Source organism: Aethalodelphis obliquidens, unplaced genomic scaffold (assembly GCF_003676395.1).
Source record: "Aethalodelphis obliquidens isolate GAN/ISIS:26980383/991018 unplaced genomic scaffold, ASM367639v1 scaffold9, whole genome shotgun sequence".
Lineage (NCBI taxonomy): Eukaryota > Metazoa > Chordata > Mammalia > Artiodactyla > Delphinidae > Aethalodelphis > Aethalodelphis obliquidens.
In genome coordinates this window covers 24,749,400-24,772,538 of record NW_020837953.1, presented here as the reverse complement: position 1 = coordinate 24,772,538, position 23,139 = coordinate 24,749,400, and the positions used below count along the sequence as shown (strand labels likewise).

General features: G+C 37.6%; 1 protein-coding gene and 2 pseudogenes across 3 annotated transcripts in view; 2 read left to right on the top strand and 1 right to left on the bottom strand.

Moving 5' to 3' along the window:
- ZMYM4 (zinc finger MYM-type containing 4) overlaps nucleotides 1–23,139 on the top strand; it is a 175,909-nt gene that overhangs the window by 43,579 nt on the left and 109,191 nt on the right. The gene's annotated exons all lie outside the window — the stretch shown is intronic.
- LOC113621845 (neuropilin and tolloid-like protein 2 pseudogene) lies at nucleotides 10,844–12,235 on the top strand (annotated as a pseudogene).
- LOC113622486 (uncharacterized) lies at nucleotides 20,701–20,813 on the bottom strand (annotated as a pseudogene).

Sequence of the window (23,139 nt, the reverse complement as noted above, 5' to 3'; positions counted from 1 at the left end):
CATTTATTACTGTTAGAGGTAATGTAATTACTTTTATAGTTAGGTTTAAGTTTTCTATCTTGAAATCTATTTTTTATTTATTCATTTATTCTTCATTCCTCCCTTGTAGTTCTGTTGCGTCTCTTTCATTGTTCCACTTTGAGTGTTTAGCTGTTCGTCTTTGTGTCAGTTTTCCTTTTAGAGGTTGCCCTGGAAATTGCAACATATATCTTTTCATTTAACATCTTTAAAAATTATTTTATTTGGTAATTCCCTGGCTGTCCAATGGTTAGGACTCAGTACTTTCACTGCCGTGCCTGGGTTCAATCCCTGGTTGGGGAACTAAGATCGCACAAGCTGTGGGGCACAGCCAAAAAAAAAAAAAAAAAAAAAATATATTTTTCCATTTCTATTTTTATTGGTTATTTCAGTAAGCTTTATTCTTTGGATGTACTTTTGGAAATTTAGCTTATTTCTTTGATGCAGATTGAAAGTGTATATTTTCCATAGGTTATAAGAGTAGCTTTATCTTTTCATTATTCAGTCAATAAACATATTCATTATCTAAATTGTACCAGGTACTGTGATAGGCTTATCTTATACGGAAAGGGTAAGTTTGTTTTGTTTTGTTTGTTTGAATTTTATTTTATTTTTGTATACAGCAGATTCTTGTTAGTTACCTATTTTACAGAGATTAGTGTATATATGTGAATCCCAATCTCCCATTTCACCCTCCCCAACCCCCCCCCACCCCTGCTTTCCCCCCTTGGTGTCCATATGTTTGCTCTCTACATCTGTGTCTCTATTTGTGCCTTGCAGACTGGTTCATCTGTACCTTTTTTTTTTTTTGCGGTATGCGGGCCTCTCACTGTTGTGGCCTCTCCTGTTGCGGAGCACAGGCTCCGGATGTGCAGGCTCAGTGGCCATGGCTCACGGGCCCAGCCGCTCCGCGGCATGTGGGATCTTCCCAGACCAGGACACGAACCCATGTCCCCTGCATCGGCAGGTGGACTCTCAACCACTGCGCCACCAGGGAAGCCCCATCTGTACCATTTTTGTAGATTCCACATATATGCGTTAATGTACGATATTTATTTTTCTTTTTCTGACTTACTTCACTCTGTATGACAGTGTCTAGGTCCATCCATGGCTCTACAAAAACCCAATTTTGTTCCTTTTAATGGCTGAATAATAGTCCATTGTATTATATGTACCACTGCTTCTTTATCCATTTGTCTGTCGATGGGCATTTAGGTTGCTTCCATGACCTGGCTATTGTAAATAGTGCTGCAGTGAACATTGGGGTGCATGTCTCATTTGAATTATGGTTTTCTCTGGGTATATGCCCAGTAGTGGGATTGCTGGGTCATATGGTAATTCTGTTTTTAGTTTTTTAAGGAACCTCCATACTGTTCTTCATAGTGGCTGTATCAATTTACATTCCCACCAGCTGTGCAAGAGGGTTCCCTTTTCCCCACACACTCTCCAGCATTTGTTGTTTGTAGATTTTCTGATGATGCCCATTCTAACTGGTGTGTGATGATACCTCACTGTAGTTTTGATTTGCATAATTAGTGATGTTTAGCAGCTTTTCATGTGCCTCTAGGCCATCTGTATGTCTTCTTTGGAGAAATGTCTATTTAGGTCTTCTGCCCATTTTTTAATTGGGTTGTTTGTTTTTTTAATATTGAGCTGCATGAGCTGTTTATATATTTTGGAGATTAATCCTTTGTCTGTTGATGCGTTTGCAAATATTTTCTCCCATTCTGAGGGTTGTTTTTTCATCTTGTTTATGGTTTCCTTTGCTGTGCAAAATCTTTTAAGTTTCATTAGGTCCAATTTGTTTATTTTTGTTTTTATTTCCATTACTCTAGGAGGTGGCTCAAAAAACATCTTAGGTGATTCATGTCAAAGCGTTTTCCTTTTCTGTTTTCCTCTAAGAGCTTTATGATGTCTGGCCTTACATTTAGGTCCTTAATCCATATTGAGTTTATTTTTGTGTATGGTGTTAGGGAGTGGTCTAATTTCATTCTTTTACATGTAGCTGTCCAGTTTTCCCAGCACCATTTATTGAAGAGGCTGTCTTTTCTCCATTGTATATTCTTGCTTCCTTTATCAAAAATAAGGTGACCGTGTGTGTGGGTTTATCTCTGGGCTTTCTGTCCTGTTCCATTGATCTATATTTCTGTTTTTGTGCCGGTACCATACTGTCTTGATTACTGTAGCTTTCTAGTATAGTCTGAAGTCCGGGAGCCTGATTCCTCCAGCTCTGTTTTTCTTTCTCAAGATTGCTTTGGCTATTCAGGGTCCTTTATGTTTCTGTACAAATTGTGAAATTTTTTGTTCTAGTTCTGTGAAAAACGCCATTGGTAGTTTGATAGGGATTGCAGTGAATCTGTAGATTGCTTTGAGTAGTATAGTCATTTTCACAATATTGATTCTTCCAAGAGCATGATTTATCTCACTCTCTGTGTCGTCTTGATTTCTTTCATCAGTGTCTTATAGTTTTCTGAGTACAGGTCTTTCACCTCCTTAGGTAGGTTTATTCGTAGGTATTTTATTCTTTTTGTTGCAGTGGTGAATGGGATTGTTCCCTTAATTTCTCTTTCTGTTCTTTCGTTGTTAGTGTATATGAATGCAAGAGATTTCTGTGCATTAATTTTGTATCCTGCTACTTTACCACATTCATTGATTAGCTGTAGTAGTTTACTGGTGGCATCTTTAGGACTCTCTATGTATAGTATTATGTCATTAGCAAACAGTTAGTTTTATTTCTTCTTTTCCAATTTGGATTCCTTTCATTTCTTTTTCTTCTCTGATTGTAGTGGCTAGGACTTGCAAAAATGAATAATAGTGGCGAGAGTAGACATCCTTGTCTTGTTCCTGATCTTAGAGGAGTTGCTTTCCGTTTTTCACCATTGATAATGATGTTTGCTGTGGGTTTGTCATATATGGCCTTTATTATGTTGAAGTAGGTTCTTTGGCCACTTTCTGGATAGAGTTTATCATAAATTTGTGTTGAATTTGGTCAAAAGCTTTTTCTGCATCTGTTGAGATGATCATATGGTTTTTATTCTTCAATTTGTTAATATGGTGTCTCACATTGATTGATTTGCGTATATTGAAGAATCTTCCCATCCGTGGGATAAATCCCAGTTGAACATGGTGTATGATCCTTTTAATGTGTTGTTGGATTATGGTTGCTAGTATTTTATTGAGAATTTTTGCATCTATATTCATCAGTGTTGTTGTCTGTAATTTTCTGTTTTTGTACTATGTCTGGTTTTGGTATCAGGGTGATGGAAGCCTTGTAGAGTGAGTTTGGGATGTTCCTTCCTCTGCAATTTTGTGGAAGAGTTTGAGAAGGATGGGTGTTAGCTCTTCTCTAAATGTTTGATAGAATTCACCTGTGAAGCCATCTGGTCCTGGACTGTTGTTGTTTGTTGGAAGATTTTTACTCACAGTTTAAACTTCGTACTTGTGATTGGTCTGTTCATATTTTCTGTTTCTTCCTGGTTCAGTCTTGGAAGGTTATACCTTTCTAAGAATTTGTCCATTTCTTCCAGGTTGTCCACTTTATTGGCATAGAGTTGCTTGTAGTAGTCTCTTAGGATGCTTTTTATTTCTGCGGTGTCTGTTGTAACTTCTCCTTTTTCATTTATAATTTTATTGATTTGAGTTCTCTCTCTCTTTCTCTTGGTGAGTCTGGCTAAAGGTTTATCAATTTTGTTTTTCTTCTCAAAGAACCAGGTTTTAGTTTTATTGGTCTTTGCTGTTTTCTTTGTTTCTGTTTCATTTACGTGTGCTCTGATCTTAATGATTTCTTTCCTTCTCCTAACTTCGGGTTTTCTATGTTTTTCTTTACCTCCTTTAGGTGTATGGTTAGATTGTTTGAGATTTTTCTTGTTTCTTGAGCTAGGATTGTGTTGCTATAAACTTGCCTCTTAGAACTGCTTTTGCTGCATCCCATAGGTTTTGGATCATCATATTTTCGTTTTCACTTGTCTCTAGGTATTGTATGATTTTCTCTTTGATTTCTTCAGTGATCTCTTGGTTATTTAGTAACATATTGTTTAGCCTCCACGTGTTTGTGTTTCTTATGTTATTTTTCCTCTAGTTTATTTCTAATGTCATAGCATTGTGCTCGCAAAAGATGCTTGATATGATTTCAGTTTTCTAAAGTTTACCAAGGCTTGATTTGTGACCCAAGATGTGATATATCCTGGAGATTGTTGTATGTGCATTTGAGAAGAAAGTGTAATCTGCTGTTATTGGTTGAAAAGTTCTATGAATATCAATTAAATTTATCTGGTATTGTGTCATTTAAGGCTTGTGTTTTGGGCTTCCCTGGTGGTGCCGTGGTTAAGAATCCACCTGCCAATGCAGGGGACATGTGTTTGAGCCCTCGCCTGGGAAGATCCCACCTGCTGTGGAGCAACTAAGCCCGTGAGCCACAACTACTGAGCCTGCGCTCTAGAGCCCATGCCACAACTACTGAGCCCTCGTGCCTAGAGCTCATGCTGCACAACAAGAGGAGCCACCATAATGAGAAGCCTGCACACCACAACGAAGTGTATAGCCCCCACTCACCACGAATAAAGCCCATGTGCAGCAACTAACACCCAATGCAGCCAAAAATAAATATTTTTTTTTTTAAAAAGCTTGTTTTTCTTTCTTAATTTTCTACTTGGATGAAATGTCCATTGGTGTAATTGAGGTGTTAAAGTCTCCCAGTATTGTTGTGTTGCTGTCGATTTCCTATTTTATAGTTGTTTGCTTTTGCCTTATGTATTGAAGTGCTTCTATGTTGGGTGCATATATATTTATAATAGTTATGTCTTGTTCTTGGATTGATCCCTTGATCATTATGTAGTGTCCTTCCTTGTCTCTTGTAACATTCTTTATTTTAAAGTCTATTTTATTGGATATGAGTTTTGTTACTCCAGCTTTCTTTCGATTTACATTTGCATGGGTTATCTTTTTCCATTCCCTCATTTTCAGTCTGTATGTATCCTTAGGTCTGAAGTGGGTCTCTTGCAGACAGCATATATATGGGTCTTGTATTTGTATCCATTCAGTGAGCCTGTGTCTTTTGGTTGTAGCACTTAATCTATTCACATTTAAGGTAATATTGATATGTATGTTTCTATTACTGTTTTCTTAATTGCTTTGGGTTTGTTTTTGTAGGTCCTTTTGTTCTGTTGTGTTTCCCACTTAGGGAAGTTCCTTTAGCATTTGTTGTAGAGCTAGTTGGTGGTGCCTAATTCTCTTAGCTTTTACTTCTCTGTAAAGCTTTTGATTTCTCCATAGAATCTGAATGAGAACCTTGTCGGGTAGAGTGATCTTGGTTGTAGGTTTTTCCCTTTCATCACTTCAAATATATCATGCCTCTCCCTTCTGGCCTGTGGAGTTTCTGCTGAGAAATCAGCTGTTAACCTTATGGGAGTTCACTTGTATGTTATTTGTCATTTTTCCTTTGAATAATTTTTCTTTGTCTTTAATTTTTTAAAAATTAATTTATTTGTGGCTGCATTGGGTCTGCATTGCTGCACGTGGGCTTTTTCTAGTTGTGGCAAGCAGGGGCTACTCTTTGTTGTGGTATGTGGGCTTTTCATTGTGGTGGTTTCTCTCACTGCGGAGCTTGGGCCTCAGGTGTGCAGGCTTCAGTAGTTGTCGCACGTGGGCTCAGTGGTTGTAGCTTGCAGACTCTAGAGTGCAGGCTGAGAAGTTGTGGTGCATGGTCTTAGTCGCTCTGTGGCATGTGGGATATTCCTGGACCACGGCTCGAACCTGTGTCCCCTACATTGGCGGCTGGATTCTTAACCACTGCGCCACCAGGGAAGCCCTGTCGTTAATTTTGTCAGTTTGATTGCTGTGTGTCTCGGCATGTTTCTTCTTGGGTTTATCCTGCTTGGGACTCTCTGTGCTTCCTGGAATTGGGTGGCTGTTTCCTTTCCCGTGTTCGGGAAGTTTTCGACTATAATCTCTTCATAATTTTTCTTGGAATTTTCTCTGTCTCTTCTTCTGGGGCTCCTACAGTGTGAACGTTGGTGTGCTTAATATTGTTCCAGAAGTTTCTTAGGCTGTCTTTCATTTGTTTTGATTCTTTTTTCTTTATTCTGTTCCATGGCAGTGAATTCCATTATTCTGTCTTCCAGGTCACTTATCCGTTCTTCTGAGTCAGTTATTCTGCTATTGATTCCTTTTAGTATATTTTTCATTTCAGTTGTTGTATTGTGCATCTCTGTTTCTCCTTTAATTTTTCTAGGTCTTTGTTAAACATTTCTTGCATCTTCTTGATCTTTGCCTCCATTCTTTTCTGAGGTCCTGGATTGTCTGCACTATCATTATTCTGAGTTCTCTTTCAGGAAGGTTGTGTATCTCCACTTCATTTAGCTTTTTTTCGGGGGTTTTATCTTGTTCCTTCATCTGGTACGTAGTCCTCTGCCTTTTCAATTTGTCTATCTTTCTGTGAATGTGGTTTTCGTTCCACAGTCTGCAGGATTGTAGTTCTTCTTGCTTACGCTGTCTGCCCTCTGGTGGATGAGGCTATCTAAGAGGCTTGTGCAAGCTTCCTGATAGGAGGGACTGGTGGTGTGTAGAGCTGGGCATTGCTCTGTTGGGCAGAGCTCAGTAAACGTTTAATCCGCTTGTCTGCTGATGGGTGATTATCATTTATGTAGGTTATTCCAGCTCCTCGTCTGAAATGATTCTTATATTTGTATATATTGTGAAATGATCACCACAGTAGGTCTAGTTAACACACATCACCATAGTGTTAGAAGTTTTTTTCTTTGATGAGAACTTTGAAGATCTGCTCTTTAGTAACTTTTAAATATGTAGTACAGCATTATTAACTGTAGTCATCATGCTGTACATTATATCCTTACAACTTATTTGTTTTACTAGTGGAGGTTTGTACCTTTTGACCCCTTTCCCCGATTTTGCCTACCCCTTTCCCCCCCAACCGCTGGTAACCATCAGTGTGTTCTCTGTATCTATAAGCTTGTGTTTTTTTTTTTTTTTGATTCTACGTGTTAGTGAGATCGTGCAATAGTTGTCTGTCTGTCTTATTTTACTTAGTATAATGCCCTCAGGGTATATTCATGTTGCTGCTGATGGCAAAACTTCCCCCTTTTCTATGGCTGCATAATATCCATTGTGTATCTATGCCACATTTTTTTAATCTGTTCATGTATTGATGTACACTTAGGTTGCTTCCATGTGTTGGCTATTGTAAATAATGCTGCAGTGAACATGGAGGTGCATATATCTTTTCCAGTTAAAGTTTTCATTTTCTGTGGTAAATTCTCAGAAGTGGAATTGCTCAATCATATGGTAATTCTGTTTTTAATTTCTTTGTTTTAATAAATTTATTTATTTTATGTATTTATTTTTGGCTTCATTGGGTCTTCGTTGCTGCACATGGGCTTTCTCTAGTTGCAGTGAGTGGGGGCTACTCTTTGTTGCGGTGCGCGGGCTTCTCATTGCGGTGGCTTCTCGTTGAGGAGCATGGGCTCTAGGTGCACAGGCTTCTGTAGTTGTGGCGTGCGGGCTCTAGAGTGTAGGCTCGGTAGTGGTGCACGGGCTTGGTTGCTCCGTGGCATGTGGGGTCTTCCTGGACCAGGGCTCAAACCCGTGTCCCCTGCATTGGCAGGCAGATTCTTAACCACTGTGCCATGAGGGAAGACCTATTTTTAATTTCTTGAGCAGTCTGCATACTGTTTTACATAGTACCTGCACCAGTTTACGTTGTCACCAACAGCATATAAGGGTTCCCTTTTCTCAACATCCTCACAAGAAGTTATTTCTTGTCTTTTTATTAATAGCCATCTTAACAGGTTTGTGGTTTTGATTTGTATTTTCCTGATGATTAATGATATTTAGCTCATTTTTCTGTACCTGTTCATCATCTGTATGTCTTTGGAAAAATATTTGTTTAGATTCTCTGCCCATTTTTTAATTGGAGTGTTTTCTTTTTTCCTATTGGGTTGTATGAGTTTTTGGTATACTTTGGATATTAATCTCATCAGATATGTGATCTGCAAGTATTTTCTCCTGTATGTTGCCCTTTCATTTGGTCGATGGTTTCCTTTGGTGTGCAGAAGGTTTTTAGTTTGATGTAAACCCACCTTCTTTTTTTCTTTCTTTGCCTTTTATTTTTGCTGTTAAATCCAAAAAGTCATCTGCAAAATTGATGTCAAGGAGCTTACTGTCTATGTTTTTCTAGGAACTTTATGGTTTCAATTCTTACATTCATGTCTTTAACAATTTTGAGTTACTTTTTGTGTATGGTGTAAGATAGTGATCCAGTTTCATTCTTTTGCATGTGGTTGTACAGTTTAATGTGACTCTTTAGAGTCCTTGGGATTATTTGTTGTAAATTTTGAGAGAGGGCAATTCGTTGTGAGAGAATGGGGTGGGGGTTAGATAGCAGCTGTCTGCTGTTATGATTAAGCTTTACACTTTGAGATCTCAGAATACGTTGTGTTGTTTTTTTGTGTGTGTGTGGGATAGGTATTTATTTATTTGGCTGCATTGGGTTTTCGTTGCTTCACGCAGGCTTTCTCTAGTTGTGGCAAGCAGGGGCTACTCTTCATCACGTTGTGTGGGCTTCTCATTGCAGTGGCTTCTCTTGTTGCAGAGCACAGGCTCTACGTTTGCAGGCTTCAGTTGTTGCAGCACATGGGCTCAGTAGTTGTGGCACGTGGTCCCTAGACTGCGGTGGCTTCAGTAGTTGCGGCACATGGGCTTAGTTGCTCCGCAGCATGTGGGATCTTCCTGGACCAGGGATTGAACCCGTGTCCCCTGCATTGGCAGGCAGATGTTTAACCACTGTGCCACCAGTGAAGTCTCACGTTAAGTTCTAATTTATTCATTTTTCAAGTAATGCTATTTGTGAACTGTACTTAAGTGGCATATTCATAGTTTAAGTATATTTTGATTATTTTTGAATCATTTTATTTTATTACAAAAGCATTTAGTCATTTTAGACAGTTTGAAAGATTTTTAAAAGATATAAAAATAAAAATCTTTTGTAATTTCACTACTCAGTATATTTATTTATGATTATGTATAAGCTTATCTTGCATGTGTTTGTGTATTTTATTTTAGAAATGAACAAATGCTAAAATTTCTTTTTTTGGATTTGGTGTATAGTTGTATGAATTTTGAACACAGACATAGATTCCTGTAACCAGCACTACAAACAAGATTCTTAACAATCCTGTCACTCCAAGAAACTCTAGTGTGATATTTTTTTTATAGTCCTATTATCTGTTCCTGCTTAACCACTGGCAACCACTGTTTTGTTTTCTGTCAGTATAATTTTGTGTTTTGGAGACTTGTGAAAGGTGAACTGAAACAGAATGTTAACATTTTGAGACTGGCTTCTTAGAATCAATGTTTCATCACTTTAAGTGGAATTTAGATACCACCATATAGGTGTTTTATCCTTCCCTTTTATATTGTTGTTGTCATATTTCATATACTTACCAAATTTCTATTGTATAATGTTATAATTTTTACATTCAGATGTCAAATATATGTTAAAAGAACTCAAGGGTAGAAGATTGCTCTGTGTTTATAGTTATTCAGGTAGTTACTAGTTTCTGTTGCTCTTTCTTCATTCCTGATATTCTGAATTTTTTTGATATCATTTCACTTGGGTCAAGAAACTTTCTTAACAATTATTTTAGAGCAGGTCCACTGATAGTCAATGCTTTTAGTGTTCCTCATCAAAGGATATCCTTATGTCACCTTTATTTCAAAAGGTATATTCATTGTATATAGATTTATGAGTTTAACAGTTCTTTTTTCCCAGCACTTTAAAAATAGTTTCCTTTTTTTTTTAGCATCCAAGATTTCTGATGAGAAATATGCAGTGATAAGTAAAATGTTTTTCTCTGCCTGTTTTCGAGATGTTTTTCTTTGTTTTTAGTTTTCAGCAGTTTAATTATGAGTGTCTTAATGTGAATATCTTTAGATTTATCCTGTTTGGGGTTTGCTTATCTTAAATCTGCAGATATATATGTGTTTTTTCAAGCTTGTGAAGTTTTCAGCCATTATTTCTTCAAGTATTTTTTCTGTACTCTAGGGATTCTGATTACAAGAATGTTGTATTTTGATATGGCTCACAGATTTCTGAGGCACCATTCTTTTTTATCCCCTCAATCTTTTTTTCTCTTTCTTTTAAGATAAAGTGATTCTGTTGATCTATTTTCATGACTCTTTCCTCTCCATCTCTGTTTTGCTAATGAGCCCATGAATGAGAGATTGTTTTAGTTTTATTCATTATGCATTTTTTATTGTGGTAAAGTATACATAACAAAATTTACTATTTTACCCATTTTTAAGTGTTGAATTAATTGGCGTTAATAACTTTCACATTGATTTGTAAACCCTATCCATCTTCAGAACTATTCCATTATCCCAAACTGAAACTCTTTACCCATTAAATAATGACTATCCCGTTACCCCCTTGCCCCTCCCCCCAGCCCCTGGTAACCACTCAGTGAGTTCTTATTTTGGTTTTTTGACTTTTCAGTTTTAAAACTTTAATCTGTTTTTTCATTATATCTTCTGTTTCCTTGTTGAGACATTGGTCTTTCTGTTAGTTTTTCTGTCCTTAAGTTGTTTCAGAGTTTTAAATCTTTCTGTTTTCACTCAGTATATGTGTCCCATCATAGTACTATATTCAGATCTACCTTATTTGTGTGTGTGTGTCTATGGTGTTAAAATATACATAACATTTGCCATTTTAATCATTTTTAAGTTTAGTGGCAATAAGTATATTCAGAATATTAGGGAAACATCACCTCCATCTTCAGAACTTTCTACCTCATTCTTTGTAAAGTCTGCATAGAATTCCATAGTATAATGTGTATTAATAAATAACTTAATTGTTTCCCTGCATAGGGACTTTTTAATAAATTTTCATAGTTGGAAATTATGTGGCAAAAATGTCTATCCTGCATGTTGTTAAAAATAAGCTTTTATCTGTTACTTTGTTCCCAGGGACAGTTCTGGAAGTTAGGGTATTTGTAAAGGGTGTCTGTGTGTACGTGTGTGTGTGTGTGTGTGTGTGTGTGTGTTGGCTAAGATAAAGACCTTTATTGTATTATCAGTTGTTGCCATTTTGTTTTTAAAAAATTATATTAGGCCACTTCAGCGGGGTCTGTGCTGTGGCCGCAGGCAGACTGGCCTGCATGGGTCTGGTCCCTCGTGTCTGCGCTCTCAGGCTGTAAGCGGTCGATGGGATGGAGTGCTGCAGAGCAGGGTGTGGTGCCTGTCGTGGGGCTGGGGCAGCACGAGAGCCTGCCGAGAGGCTTGGGTATGGCGGGCGCCAGACCTGAGGCCTACCCCGCAGGGAGCAACCTGGTGTGGGCTATGGGGACGGAGTGGGGCAGCTGCCACGCTGAACTGTGAGCCCTGCGCTTCCACTGCCGCTGCTTCGGCCCCTCGCGAAGCGCCGGGCAGCTCGGGAACATGGCCCTGGAGCAGCTCTGCTTGGTCCTCAAAGTGTTGTTAATAACAGTACTTGTAGTGGAAGGGACTGCTGTGGCCAGAAGGCCCAAGATGGAGAAAATATTGGAATCAAGCACAATCCTGCAACCCAGTGTGGGATTTGGGTTTGAACCAGCAATGGAGGTCATTTTGCTTCACCAAATTATCCTGACTCATATCCACCAAACAAAGAATGTATCTACATTTTGGAAGGTGCTCCATGTCAAAAAACAGAGTTGACCTTTGATGAACATTATTATATAGAACCATCATTTGAAAGTCAGTTTGATTACTTGGAAGTTCAAGATGGGCCGTTTGGTTTCTCTCCACTTGTAGATCGTTGCTGTGGTGTGAAAAGCCCTCCATTAATTAGATCACCAGGGAGATTCATGTGGATTAAGTTAAGTTCTGATGAAGAACTTGAAGGACTGGGATTTCCAGCAAAATATTTGTTTATTCCAGATCCAGACTTTACCTACCTAGGAAATTGCCAGTTTGAGCTGTCAGAAGCTGACGGAATAGTACGTTCTAGTGAGGTAGAACAAGAGGAAAACAACAAAACCTGGCCAAGCAGTTGATTGCATATGGACGATTAAAGCTACTCCAAAAGCTAAGTTGACATGGAAAGTGGATCAAGGGACTTACTTCTATGGTGGCACACTGGTTAAGAATCCGCCTACCAATGCAGGGGACATGTGTTGGAGCCCTGGTCTGGGGAGATCCCACCTGCCGCAGAGCAACTAAGCCCGTGCACCACAACTACCGAGCCTGCGTTCTAGAGCCCGCAAGCCACAACTACTGAGCCCGCATGCTCTATGGCCTGTGAGCCACAACTGCTGAGCCCGTGTGCCACAACTACTGAAGCCCGCATACCTAGAGCCCGTGCTCCACAAGAGAAGCCAGAGAAGCCACTGCAATGAGAAGCCCTCGCACTGCAACAAAGAGTAGCCCCCACTTGCTGCAACTAGAGAAAGTCCACGCACAGCAACGAAGACCCAACGCAGCCAAAAATAAATATATTAAAAAAAAGAGTTATATTCAAAGTGTATATATTTTATTTATTTTTATTTTTATTTTTTTGCGATAGCGAGCCTCTCACCGTTGTGGCCTCTCCCGTTGCAGAGCACAGGCTCTGGACGCGCAGACTCAGCGGCCATGTGGGATCCTCCCAGACCGGGGCACAAACCCGTGTCCCCTGCATTGGCAGGTGAACTCTCAACCACTGCACCACCAGGGAAGCCCAAAAGTGTATATATTTTAATTGTGTACATAGTATAACTTATCTGGGCTTACAATTTTATTTTTTGTTTATCAGAGTGATATATGATTATTTAAAATTTTGAATATTACATAAGTGCTTATAATTGAGATTATATATATATCAACTCTTATGTAATTTATGCATACATATAGTTATTATATATTCCTGGTTTAAAGAGGTGCGTTTCAGGTGTATGTATGTCCTTTCAAAAAGGGAGCAGCTAATCTTTAAATAATTCTAAAACAGCATTTATAGAATCTCATTAGCTAAGAGTTTTACAGACAAATGATTGAGTTCATCCAGTTTCTCTAGCTAGGAAATTTTATATAGATTATCTTTTCCTCACTTTTGGAAAGAGAGAGCACATATAGACATATTTCAGAGATATTGTGTGTTCAGTTCCAGATCACTGTAATAAATCGAATATATCAATAAAGCAACTCACATGAATTTTCGGTTTCCTAGTGCATATGAAAGTTATATTTATACTGTATTATAATCTACTGTGTGCAATAGCATTGTATCTGAAAAAACGATATGCATACCTTAATTTTAAAATACTTTGTTGCTTAAAAATGCTAACCATTATCTGAGCATTCAGCAAATCATATTCTTTCTGGTGGAAGGGCCTCCTGCCTTGATGTTGATGGCTGCTGACTGAACAGGGTGGTGATTGCTAAAGATTGTGGCAACTGTGGCAATTTCTTAAAATAAGACAACAATTAAGTTTGCTGCATGAATTGACCCTTCCTTTCACAAACGATTTCTCTCTAGCATGTAATGCTGTTTGATAGCATTTTACCCCCAGTAAAATTTCAGTATTGGAGTCATTCCTCTCAGACCCCATCACTACTTTATCAACTAAGTTTATATGATGTTCTAAGTCCTTTTTTGTTATTTCAAGTCTTCACAGCATCTTCACCAGGAGTAGATTTCTTCTCAAGAAACCAGTTTTTTGCTCATCCCTTAGGAGTTATAACCAACTCCTTGTTGATTATAATTTCATCCTGAGATTGCAGAAATTCAATCACATTGTCAGGGTCCAATTCTAATTCTGTTTCTACCACATCTGCAATTACTTCTTCCACCAAAGTCTTAAACCCTTCAAAGTCATCCATGAAGGTTGAAATCAACTTCCTCCAAACTCCTGTTAATGTTGATATTTTGACCTCTTTCCATGAATCATGAATGTTCTTAATGACATCTGGAATGGTGAATCCTTTCCAGGAGGCTTCCAGTTGGCTTTGCCCAGATCCAGCAGAGGAAATCACTGTGTATTGCAGCTATAGCCTTATGAAATGTATTTCTTAAGTAATAAGACTTGAAAGCCACAGTGACCTCTTGATCCATGGGCTGCAGAATGAATGTTGTGTTAGCAGACACGAAACAACATTAATCTCCATTGGAGATCTTGAGTGACCAGGTGCATTGTCAGTGAGCAGTAATATTTTGAAAGGAATTTTTTTTTTCTGAGCAGTAGGTCTCGACAGTGTGCTTAAAATACTCAGTAAACCATCTTTTCAACAGATGTGCTGTCGTCTAGGCTTTGTTGTTGTATTTGTAGAGCACAAGCAGAGTAGATTTAGCATAATTCTTAAGGGCCCTTGGATTTTCAGAATGGTAAGTGAGCTTTGGCTTCAACTTCAAGTCACCAGCTACATTAGCCCCTACACGAGAGTCAGCCTGTCCTTTGAAACTTTGAAGCCAGGCATTGACTTCTCTAATTATGAAAGTCCTAGATAGCATCTTATTCCAGTAGAAGGCTGTTTCATCTATCTTGAAAATCTGCTGTTTAATGTAACCACCTTCATTAATTATCTTAGATCTTCTGGATAACTTTCTGCAGCTTCTACATCAATACTTGCTGCTTCACCTTGTACTTTGATGTTATGGAGATGGCTTCTTTCCTTAAAGCCCATGAGCCAACCTCTGCCAGCTTCAGTCTTTTTTCTGTGGCTTTCTCACCTCTCTCAGCCTTCACAGAACTGAAGATAGAGTTAGAGCCTTGCTCTGGATTAGGCTTTGGTTTAAGGGAGTGCTGTGGCTGCTTTGATCTTCTCTCCAGACCACTAAAACTTTCTCTGTATCAATAATAGGGCTCTTCTGCATTTCTATCATTCGTGTGTTCACTGGAGTAGCACTTTTTATTTCCTACAATTATTTCTCCTTTGCATTCACATCTTGGCCAACTGTTTGGTGCAAGAAGCCTAGCTTTTGCCCTGTCGGCATTTGACATGTCTTCCTCACTAAGCTTAATCATTTCTAGGTTTTGATTTAAAACGAGAGGTGTGTAGCTCTTCCTTTTACTTGAACACTTAGAAGCGATTGTTGGGTTATTAACTGGCCTAATTTCAATATTGTTGTGTCTCGGAACAGGGAGGCCTGAGGAGAGGGAGAGAGAGGGGGAGATGGCTGGTTAGTGGAGCAGTCAGAACACACACACTTATCAGTTAAATTCACTGTCTTTTATAGCTGCAGTTCATGACACCCTGAAAAGATTACAATGTTAATATCAAAGGTCACTGATCACAGATCACTGTAAAAATATAATAATAATGAAAAAATTGAAATATTGTGAGAATTATCAAAATGTGACACAGAGACAGAAAGTGAGAAGCTTTTGGAAAAAGGGTGCTGATAGGCTTACTTGATGCAGGATTGCCACAAATCTTCAATTTGTAAAAATCTCAATGTGTAAAGTGCAATAAAATGAAGTGTAATAAAACAAGGTATGCCTGTATGCATTTAACAAAAAGTTCATTTAAAATGACAAATAACTCTCATGTTTTTCTTTTTTAAAAAAATATTTATTTATTTTTGGCTGTGTTGGTTCTTCGTTGCTGCGCGTGGGCTTTCTCTAGTTGCAGCGAGCGGGGACTACTGTTCGTTGCAGTGCACGGGCTTCTCATTGCGGTGGCTTCTTCTGTTGTGGAGCACGGGTTCTAGGTGCGGGCTTCAGTAGTTGTGGCACACGGCCTCAGTAGTTGTGGCTCACGAGCTCTAGAGTGCAGGCTCAGTATTTGTGGTGCATGGGCTTAGTTGCTCTGTGGCATGTGGGATCTTCCCGGACCAGGGATTGAACCCGTGTCCCCGGCATTGGCGGTGGATTCTAAACCACTGCGCCACCAGGGAAGTCCCAACTTTCATTTTTTTTGTAAGGTGAATGATCCAGAAATACTAAGTTTTCAATCTTGTTAGACATATTTTTATTGGTTTCTTTTTTACTGGTCTGTCAGATTATCTGGGATTAACATAACATGACACAGTAAATTAGGTGTGAGAACTAAAAACTATGAAAATTTAGTTAAAAATTATTTTTCAACTAAAAATAATTTTTTTTAGTGACAACTTAAGTTTGATCCTTCTGGCCTCTACCTATATTATCTTGTTTAATATATTAAATGTTACACTAAAGTATAATTACATACAATCTTATTACCATACATTAATTGTGGCTTTGGAAAAAACACAGAAAACTTAGATTTTGTAAATGTCTTTCGTGATAGAAAAAGTTAGTGTGTTATCACTAAAGGAATTAATATTTTAATTTCAATTAAACTTGAACTGACTGGGCTTGCTTTTAAGTTATTCTTTAAATAGAAGTGCTTGATCATGTCTGGTTAGTTCTATGAGATACTCTCTCTTAAGAAATTTTAAATATTTAAATCATATTTTCTTTCTAATATATATGCATGACAGCCGTTATTGGGCAGTGATGAATACACTCAACGATCCGTACAGTTTGGTGCTACTGCCTAAGGGGCCAGTAGTTGTACCCAGAATTGATTTTATACCATTAGTGCTAATGTCAACACGGTAAAAATACATGGAATGTCTTAGTATTACTGTGAAAATAGTTGTGACTTTGGGGGACTCCTGAAAGGATTCTGGGACCCTTATGGTCTAAGAACCACATGTAGAGAACCACTGCTTCTGGGGTTTTATTTTTCAGAGGTTTCTTAGATGGCGGCAGATATTTGTAGGCTGAGTAATCTTTGTTTGCCTTTGTTTTTTCATTCCACAGATACTTTGAAGCTAGACATCAGTTAACTTTTCAATGTTTTGTCAATATATGATTTAGGAGATTTCTTCGGATTGATTTTTACTTTTTTGGGTTGTGGCAGTTTGCACCTTGATTGATGTCAGGGATCCGAGGTTTTTACTTTTACCTTAAATAATTGAAGAAAACTTTTGTTTTAAGTTTTATAATTTACAACTTTGTATTTGTTGTAGATATTAGGAAGCAGTGAAGATATTTCCCTTGAGGGATATCACGAATTTTATTATTATTTTTTTGTTTTTTGCTTTTGTTTTTTTCTGGCCGCAACTGTGTGGCCTGTGGGATCTTAATAACAGTGAATATTTTTTGTTTTGTTTTGTTTTGTTTTGTTTTGGCCATCTGACATGTGGGATCTTAGTTCCCCGACCAGGGATTGGACCCTCGCCCCCTGCATTGGAAACTTGGAGTCTTAACCACTGGACTGCCAGGGAAGTCTCATGAATTTTATAATAAATGTTCCTGAGCTTCCAAATGAGGAACCAAATTTATACATCATTTTGGAGTAGAAAATTTGATGACAAAAGTATAGCTAAACAGTTTCAAACATATTATAAAGAATCATGGGAGCACATATTTTCCTTCTTCCTTAGTTTATGTTTCAGGGTAAATGCAGCATTCCATCAATACATATTCAGATTGAAAGGGAGACATTGTCCACCTATTCAAAAATGACTTTTCTTTTTCCTTTTTAAATCTGGATAGCTTAATTTTCTCCTTAGGTGTTGTGAAAAAAGTCATAAAAGAAGTTATTTTAGGACGATAGCTTTTCACAGTTGAGTCTGATTTTTATTTGAAGTTTTTTTCTCAGTGATGACTGAGAATCTATACTCTGTCTATATTTGGTGATAAATATTGTCCATTTTATTTATAAGGTTTTTGTAGCTATTTGAACAAATGTCTTTTCCATTAAAATATGCATGTTAATTAAGCAGTGAAATGATACATTCTGTGACTCTTTAGTAATACATTTCTATTGTCTGAGTTCAGTATAATTCTGAATTTGGAATTAATTCAGTTGCTTCAGTTCATAGAATTATGAATTTGTAAAATCCAGCTTACTTCAGTTGTTTCTTTTGTTTTTAAAATTAATTAATTTTTGGCTGTGTTGGGTCTTCGTTGCTGCATGTGGGCTTTCTGTAGTTGCGGTGGTTTGAGGTTACTCTTCATTGCGGTGTGCGGGCTTCTCATTGCAGTGGCTTCTCTTGTTGCGGAACACAGGCTCTAGGCACGCGGGCTTCAGTAGTTGTGGCATGCGGGCTTAGTAGTTGTGGGTCGTGGGCTCTAGAGCACAGGCTCAGTAGTTGTGGTGCATGGGCTTAGTTGCTCCATGGCATGTGGGTTCTTCCCGGACCAGGGCTCGAACCCGTGTCCCCTGCATTGGCAGGCGGGTTCTTAACCACTGCGCCACCAGGGAAGTCCACTTAAGTTGCTTCTAATTGTAACTTTGGTGACAGCACGTGAGATACTAATTACAAACACTAAGTATACTTATAGTAAGTTGATAGTGAGTCAGTTTTGTTTTGTTGGAGAAATCGAGCCCATTTAAGTTTTAGTTCATGTCAAAGTAATTTTAGTGGAAATAATTATTATATTTTACTTTACATAAATTTTAGAATGAATAAAAATGTGAAAGGAGTGTGGATTTGATTCCATTTTAAGGGAAGACTTGTCAATATCTTAAGTCATTTAATTGGGAAAAAAGCACCTAAGGAGAGAGAATGAGGTCTACTTTTTTAGTGTCTTCATCAAGTTTTCAGTCTCCGTTACACCAATTTGAGTTTTTAGTTTATGCCTAGCTTGAAGGGAATTGTGAGCATCAAGTTTGAGAGGCTGGAGAGAACTTTTAGGGTATTGTAGACCAACTTCATTCATTTATATGGGTTGAAGAATTTGAACCACGGAAGAGTTAAGTTTCTAGTTTAAGGTCTGTTAGTGAATTAGAAGCAGAGTAGCATCTAGAAAGAAACTCTACTGATGCTAACAGTCTTTCTTGAGACCTATTACATATTTGACAGCAAATATTTTCCACATCTAACTACATACTTATATTTTGTTTACTCTGTACAGTCAGTCTTCACTTTGCAGGCTTCTGATATGCTCGAATTTCTGTTGGTATAGTTTAGTTAAAAAACACTGGTCACCTAACAATACAGTTCAACTGTCATTTACTGTGGTATGTTAACTGAATAATTGTGTAGTGTATAAACTTTGATGCTCGCTCTTCAGTTCACAAATCACTACATATATCAATAGATAGATGCCCATAATAATTGGTGACCAATCACATTACTTCTCTCAAAGTCTGTTGGAGATTGGTCACTGTGCGTCTGTTATTCATTTTTTGTACAGATAGCAAAGTTTACAGATGTGTTACCTCTTTGTTTTCCAATGATAAATTCATGTGACATTTTACAAAACTGGACAATCAAAGGAGAGAGTTGACCAACAAAGATGGAAGTTCATCAAAGAAATGAAAGGTGATAATACTAGATCTGAAAAATTGGATGTTGTAGAAGATTTGAAAGTAGTGGCAGGTAGTGAAGATAGGACAAGTACTTTTCCTGTATGAAGGTTTGGTATGAACTGTATTGAAAACATGAGATGAATATAAAAAATAAGGTAAAATTGCTTCAACATCATATAGTTTAAATTGTAATAGAAACAGATCTCAATCAGTTTGGCTAACATTCATGCCAAGCTGCATTGAAAGAAAACTAATTACAAGGAGACTGAAGAAATTTTCATTACCAGTAAAGGCTGGTTTCATTTCAGAATCAGTATGCTGCTAGAGCAGATAGGGATGCTGCTGTGAATTTTACTCCCAGATTCCAAAGATTAGTTGAGCAAATAATTGATCATCAACTATTTAATGTGGGATAGGTCTGTTTTGGAAGGCAGTCTCATCAGTAATTTATGTGACGGAAGACAGGATCATGAAGTGGTCATAAGGTAGAGAATATAGATATAAAGTCTGAGGAACTTAGTAAAGGCAAATTTATGAACATAAATGAAGAAAAGTGATTGTGACAGAAAGGATGAAAATGTCTCAGAGGAAGTGACTGGAAAAAATATCACGTTAAAGGAACTCTTGGAAGTATATGACAAGATTGAAAGGGCAAAGGATAAAATGTTGCATGTCCAACCAAACTTGGAAAGATTTATGACATTTTGCCAAGGCTTGGAAGAGATACTTATTCTGTATCATAAGTTATATGAGGAAAAGAAGGAGGTAAGCACTGTCTTACTTTCTTGGTAAGGTTTTTACAAAGAAACAAAATACTGATTCTCAATGTTTCTTATGTTTTAAATTATAAAATAGTAAATATTACACAGTATTCTTCATTTCTCTATACATTTTAACTGACAGTAAAAGAGTCTTAAACAGAACAATGTAATTTTTTTCCTTTAATTATTCAGATTGCTTTGCTTGATTTCAGATTGCAAAGTCATTTTTGTGGTCCTGTACTACAGTGCAAAGTGAGCACTTCCTGTATAAAAAGTATGTTTTTCCCATAAGAAATTCGTTATATTTTCCAAGTTGATAAAATGATTATAAAGATTATCAATATGAATAAATTTGAAGCTTTAAGTAAAGGATGTTAGAATTGGAGTAGCAATAGGGAAAAAAGACTAGCATTACAATTGTGGGGTTGAGGGAAGAGGACTGGACATTTAATTTGGAGTGGTCTGTTGCAAGCATAAAAACTATTTGATGCTCCTGCTTAATTTTTGTGATTCTTGCAAATTTTAAAGTAAACTGAGGATGTTTAAGTTTTTAATATAAAATGAGTTTTAAATACTTATTAACTAGTAAAAGTAATTCTTTTGTTCAGCAAACATTTATTGATCTTCTGTATGTTAGGCATTGTTGTTGTAGGTGCTAGGCTTACAGCAGTATGGGACAGACACAGATCTCTCTAGACTAGAATATACTTTAACTTTCTTCCTGCTTTGAACTGGTAAGAACAGATACTACACTTGATCTTAGCCGAAAGGCCGAGAAGTGATTCCCTGCTTTGAAAAATGTGGAATCTCTAATTCTTTATGAGTCTTGATTTCATTTAGGTTCTGTTGAAAGAAACTAACTATTTTTACTTTTTGTATAACTTTAAAGGCTTTTGTGTAGACAGTGTTTATTGTTCCTTTTTTAGATAGTCTCCAAAATGGGGTTACAACTCCAGGTTTATATAACCCCTGTCGATGGGATATTTCATGATACAGCTTCAGAGATGTGGATGGGTACTTGATTTCTTATAGAATCCCCAACTTGGGAGTAAAGTTTTTATAGTTGCTGTCATAGACGCATCTGTAGGTGTAGAGCTGGGAAAGAGTTGTGAATTCTGCCTTGTTCAGGAGGTTGGATGTTTGTGGATTATGTGAGATTATGGCATCGTTAAAGAGTTGTAACTTTAGTTTAGACATTAGCTATTGATTTTAAGACTGGAGAAGCTTAAACACTGCACAGTGGTCTAGAGAGATGAAACTACGTGATGGATTGGGTGAGCTGTAGGTCATTAGCTAGAGTATTTGCTTTGGGAATGGGGATGTAATGGGTATATGAAGGCAGGAAAAGATGAAGCAGTAGAGGAAGTAGGGCCAGACTGTGGAGGGTCAGAAGTTTGGGCTTTTTTCTGGGGAGCCTTTTTCACAGCGCTATGTGTGTGTACTTTTAAACTCTCAGTACCTCCATTTCTTCACCTACAAAATAGAGGTGTTAACAGTACTTACTTGATGAGATTTTGAGGAGGTTAAATTGAATTAAGTCATGTAAAGTGCTTGAAAAAGACCAGACACAGGGTAAGGTTCTTGCTAAGTATTGACCACTAATCATTATGGTTTGTGAACCATTGCATCAGGTAATCTAAAAAATTCTGTAATCAGGCAGTTGATAGAAATGATAATCACAAATGGTTAATAACTATATGGAAAGATGCTTCAAAATTATGAAAATGAAAGCAATTAAATGTAAATAAAACAGCAAAATGCAAATTTAAATGAGATAACATCTTTTTCCTACCAAATTGAGGATGGTGAATAAAACTCCATGCCAAATGGTGGAAAAGTTCTATAATATTATATTTGGAAAAAATATCTGATCACAGAACTCTTTTTTCTTAGGGCCCCTTGAAGGTTTTGCATAACAAATAATGAGAAATGCAAAGTTTTGATATTCACTTTATGTAAAAGATACTGAGAGATTATACAACACAATGTGCTATGGCCTATAGGTATCCCATGATAAAAAAGATTTATCTAGAAAGTGATACTGACACATACATAAGTTAACTGTGCCATAAGTGACTGTAAATGAAATGTGAATCAAGTGCTACAGAGAAGGAGTCAAGAATTCTAAATGGGTTATCAGAAAAGGCCTTATTGAAGAGCTGTATTTTAAAGAAGCACTGGAGAGAATTCCCTGGTGGTCCAGTGGTTAGAACTCCACACTTCCACTGCTAGTGGCTCCGATTAAATCCCTGGTTGGGTAACTAAGATCCTGCAAGCTGCGCGGCGCGGCAGAAAAAAAAAACAACAAAAAAACCCAGCAGTAGCATTGGAATTTTATCAGATAGAAGTCATTCCCAGTAGAAGGAAAACAATATGAGAATGGTATGATGAGAACTTTGGGTAGGAGTAAGAAATAACCTTACTCCATAGAGTAATTTTCAGAGCACGAATCTTCCTTCTTGCCATCTCCTTCATTTTTTTTTCTTAGGATAAAGTCCAGTGTCTAAACATGACTAATACTTAGGGTGACCAAACTGAGACTTTTTTTTCTTTGCTTTTATTTTTTTGGCTGCACCCTGTGGCATGCCAGATCCTTGTTCCCCGACCAGGGATCAAAACCTGCGCCCCCTGCATTGGAAGCAGGGAGTCTTAACCACTGGACTGCCAAGGAAGTCCCAAACTGAGACACTTTTGAGAGTGAAAGGGAGCACATTAACAATTACATGGGGATGATAGGCCTAAGCTGAGATGCTTTTGGCTAACTGGAATATGTGGTCACCCTGTCTATGAAGAATGTCCAGTGTTTGGCCCATGATTTGTCATCAGCTTTATTTTACAGTGCTGACCTGCTTTACTGCCAGAATTCTTATCCACCTAGTCTTTCTGAATTTTGAATTCTCTATTTTATCTCCTGCTAAGAACCTTTACATTTGCTGTTCTTTTCTTGAACCTTCTCTCCCATCTTTTCACCTGTTTTAATTCTTAGTCATCCTTCAGATCTTAAATTACAGAACAGTGTTTCTTTGTCTCTCCTGACCTCCTGTATAGGTTAGCTCATCATGGAGAGTAGTGGTTTATCTAAAACCCTAAGATGTGTTGGAAATATAAC